We start from the raw sequence: 4966 nt of genomic DNA on the forward strand, positions 1-4966 counted from the left end.
ACTCAGTCTCAAAAAAAAAAAAACAAAATCCATTTTAGTAATTCACAATGCATATTATTTTGGGACTTCCAACAATCTTTGACAAAATAAAATACATTTAAAGATATTAATCACATTACGTCAACTTTTTAGGAATAAATACGCACACACACACAAAAAGACACACACAACACACACAGAGAGAGAGAGTACCTAAAATGTTATATAATAATTGGATGTATATATCTCTTCAATTATTTTGGGACAAATAAACAATAAACAGGTGTTTTATACAACTCGCTTTGGAAAATACTGCTAGAATTTTGAATTTTATTTTAGCACTTTTGCAATAAAATTCTGACAGACATTATTAACAGGAGTAGTCATTCAAATATTTTAATTTTTTAATGAGCACTAAAAGCTCTAAAGAAGGAAATGTCTTTGTTAAACAAATTATATAAACAAGTAATAGATAATTGACTACTTGTTCTCTACTATGATCAATTGCTTTTATATTGGATTTGTGGAGACACTCATTTAATTCAACATTTATCCAAGACATATTTATGTATCTCTACTCATGTGCTTAAAGTATAATAACAAATGAGAAGGCTCCTGCACTCATGTGGCTCCCAGACTTATGAAGGAGATTGAAACTAATATTAACATTCTATAGTAAGTGAGAAGATAGAGGCGTGCAGAGCGTTCTAACAGGACGTCCACCTTAGAGACATTGGGCATGGGAAGGATGACGGAGCACTTGTTGCAGAAGGAGAACTTAAGCTGACTTTTGGAGAACCAGTGAAAATACCTACGCTGAAATTATGAGAGGAGGTGTAAAGGTACCCCCAGGGAAGGATAGCATATTGTAAAACCACGCTGTGAGAAGCAGGAGAAGAGACAGAAAAGAGTAGAGCATTAGCGGTTGGTATCACAATGAATTGGGTTTATCTGAAACTTATGGACGTTAATAGAGTGGAGAAATAATGGGGTACCTGAAAGGAGAAACCGGAATAAGCCACATCAATGAATATCTTGTACTCCATGCTAAGATGTCTGAAGTTCATAATGAAGACAATGGTGAATCAGTGAAAAGCTGAAAAGCCAGTGAGTGGTGTGACTATAGAGAAGGAATTGATTCCCAGTGTTTCCCATCCTCAATGCCTAGACCCCCAAATTGGACAAATTCTAGAAGATAAGGCCAGGTGGAAACCTTCTGCAGTGGATATGTATTAGTAAACTAACTTGGGAAAAAAGCGCTCAATGAAAATATGGAAATGTGGAGAATATTAAAAAATTATTCCCATAGTCCATGATACATTGGTAGAGCCATATGCTGGACTGTGGGAACAGAAATAAAAGTGACTTTTATTAAGCCTCTGGAGTGTATGTCACACAATGCTAGGTATTGTTTCAAAAATAAAGATTAGCAAGAATTTAATTTATCCTTTACAGTTTTGACCACATAAGATGGCTGCAAGTGTGTTGAGAGAGATAGCTCCTAAAACCTATTTCTCTCATAGTAACACTGATAGTTTACTACACTTTTGTAGTTACTTCTTTACTCTGCTATATACATTGGAATACCTCTTTTTTTTTTTTTTTCTTTGAGACGGAGTCTGGCTCTCTCGCCCAGGCTGGAGTGCAGTGGCGAGATCTCAGCTCACTGCAAGCTCCGCCTCCCGGGTTCACGCCATTCTCCTGCCTCAGCCTCCCGAGTATCTGGGACTACAGGCGCCCGCCACCTCGCCCGGTTAATTTTTTTGTATTTTTTTAGTAGAGACAGGGTTTCACCGTGTTAGCCAGGATGGTCTCGATCTCCTGACCTCGTGATCCGCCCACCTCAGCCTCCTAAAGTCCTGGGATTACAGGCGTGAGCCACCGCGCTCCGCACATTGGAATACTTTTAAGCCTGCAAACAGCTGTCGTTTGCCTCTCTTCACTCAATACATACGCTGATAACTGACACATAATATGCAATAAATGAATACATGCTTAAGCAATTCATACAATCGAGTATCTAGGCTGATAGCTATCAAATGGCTTTCAATAAAAACATAGTGCTAAATAGATAGGATAACTTCATTATTTATATTCCAAGTATTTAGTTTTTTCATTTGTTCAATTTACTTCTATCTCTAAACTTTTATTTTTTTCTCCTCACTTTTAACTTAAAGTTGTCCATATTTGCCTCACAAAAAATCAGGGGCATAATTTGAAGATCTGGGGAAAGTAGAAAGGACCTTCTACTTCACGATAATTTCTTAGACTTATCCTGAAGACATCCTACAGAGTTCCCCTTATGGAGTTTAGAGGTTAAGAAAGAAAGTAGGCATCAATCCCTAAGTTGCAAGGAGGAATACAAGGTAAAAGTAACCCTTTAATATAGTAACTAAACTAGTTTTAGTAGCAAAAACTTTTTATTGAAAGGATTGTGGAAGAAAGAGTCAGGTTTGTCTGCCATTTCTAATTCTATGTATTGTAAAATTTTATCTTTACCCATTGTTCAATTTTTAGTTTAATTAAATAAGGTTATCATCTTAACAAAGATGTAGCTCTCTTAAATATATTTTGACATTTAAGCCCAAAATATGATTTTACATCTTAAAATGTGATATCTGTTGGTTTTACTTTAATAATCATTAAAAATCTCATTACATAATTGCATGTTTAGGTTACTTGCATTTTTTGTAAAGACTAATGGGATAAATAGTCTTACATGTTTGAGTTTCCAAAAGGCAGACAAGACAGAATTAGACACACAAGAAAGAGACACTGGGGAAAGGAAAGGTGGGGAGACTCTTTGGAATAAAATGCAGGTCTGGCTTCCACTGAAGGAGAGACAGAAGGTAGTGGTGTAATGATGTTAGGAAGACTCAGACTGAAACACAGTTCCAAGAAAGTTTCAGCCAGATCACTGAGGAGTCCTCAAGCTAAGACCATTTATTGAAGGAGCTCTTCATCTCACTAGATAACCCCCAAGTAGCCCCATCATGCTCCGTGATTGGCTTGGAGAACCACCCCACACTGCCGCTGAAGCTTAGCTTGATGCAAACTGTGGAAAATCCAGAAGTGTAGCAGCAGTGTCTTCATACCTGCAGCAGGAGACAGGAGGAACATGTTTTCGTGACTTACATTACACACAGATCTTTGTTCTCTTTTTGTTCTTATGTGTCCATATCCACAATGTTATTTTATAATTCTCTAAAAAAGGACGTAAATATTTTAAAGATATAGCATACATATTTCCAAATTGTGCAACATTATTAGGGGGCAAAGTATAATATGATCATAAATACAAGGCTTAAATGCATGTTATTTTACACTTGTCATAATGGCATGATAATGTTGTTATTCATTTTAAACTGCATGAATTTGAAAATCATAAAATTATATTCAGATTTGATGCCAAAGACGTTTTGTTTTCTTTGTGGGGGATTATTTTGACGTTATCTGGTGCATAGTAGAACCGGAAACTCAGTTCTTAGCATTTGGGCCCACAATTTTTATTCCTTTATGATACAGCATTTGCCTTTCTTATTGCCTGACTAGGCTTAATGCCAGCCCTCTTTTGAAATTCCACTGGTCCCAGCCCCTCCCACTTGCTTGTTCACTCATTCAGCTTTGTGCTGGGGTAGGGGTAGGTGAACATATGGAGGATCCCGCCTTTAGAGGATTAGAAACAACAGCAGCAGCAGGCCTGCTGGTGGGAAGCAGCATCTTGTTTGTTAAAGTCAACCCTCTTCCCACTGAAGCAGCCCCGGGCAGAGGGGCCATGCAGCCAAAAATGTCAGAAAACATGGAGTGTCCCAGACCTTCACCCAGACTGGCATTTCAGGCAGGAAGACAGCCTTTGCCTAGGGAATGTCACTGCCGAGTTTGATGATTCTTGGTAATTAATCAACAGCTTCAGTGAAGGTATCCGGCTGTATCAGGAAGAGTGAACACAGATAATACTTCACATGAGTATAGAAGAAATTTAGAATGATTCTCAGCAAAGATGATAGCACACCGTCATCTTCTCTCCAGAGGAGCAAGGCCCAGCATCTACAAAGAAAATCAATATTCCTGCCATTGCTCTGTCACTAATTTTACATATAACCTTGGGCATAGGTGGGTCTCAGATGCCTCCTCTGTAAAATGAAGCAGGGGAAATGAGATCCCTAAGAATCCTTCCGGATTTAACATTCTGTGTGACCCTATTAACATCTCCCATCTCCAGGAGACTGAGGCAGCTTGCTTTCTTACTCACCTGAACTTGGGGTCATTTGAATTAATTTCTCTGTCCCTCTTCAGCTACATCTCTTCACTCAGCTTTGCTAGGGTTATGATTATTAAGGAGGTATCTGAAGCAACATCCGCGGTAAGTCTGTTTCACTCACTCCTCAGACACCACGCTTCTTTATGCTTTTTACCTTCAGGATGTGCCAATTGTCTGTCCAAAATGCTTTCCCCAAAACTCCTTTTTCCTCTGACTTGTAGATTCCCACTTTCCTTTAGAGGTAATCAAACAAAACTCCTGGAAACATTTCTTTTAAATCCATTTCCATTTAGTGCCTCTCACACTCCTCCTCTGTGTTCTTACTTTAGTGTGTATTTATTTTATACTAATATTTATTCTCCTCTTTTGGAGGTTACTGTATTCTTTTCCTTTCTCTTCTCTTATTTATTTCAATTTAATTTTCTGACAGTTGAGATAAAACAATTCACTCAACTTATTCTGGTATATACGAAGTAGTGATTTTGTTGTTTTGGATTAAAAAGCTTGGCTCTCATGACAAGAGAGAGTGTCAACTAGTTAATGTAAATGAATTAAGCTGAGCAGTTTTTTTGTGTGTATGCAAATCAACTCTCAAAATAACTCGCTGTGACTAATGCCTGCATTTCTATATCTGGGTTTTCAGGTGTAGCCAATAATAGAAGTCTGGATAACATAAAGTAGTAAAGATTTTAGTTCATTTCGCTAGTGTTTTTTTTTGGTCTATTA

This window comes from Rhinopithecus bieti, unplaced genomic scaffold (genome assembly GCF_001698545.2).
Source record: "Rhinopithecus bieti isolate Rb0 unplaced genomic scaffold, ASM169854v2 scaffold_49371, whole genome shotgun sequence".
In the NCBI taxonomy this organism is placed as follows: Eukaryota; Metazoa; Chordata; class Mammalia; order Primates; family Cercopithecidae; genus Rhinopithecus; species Rhinopithecus bieti.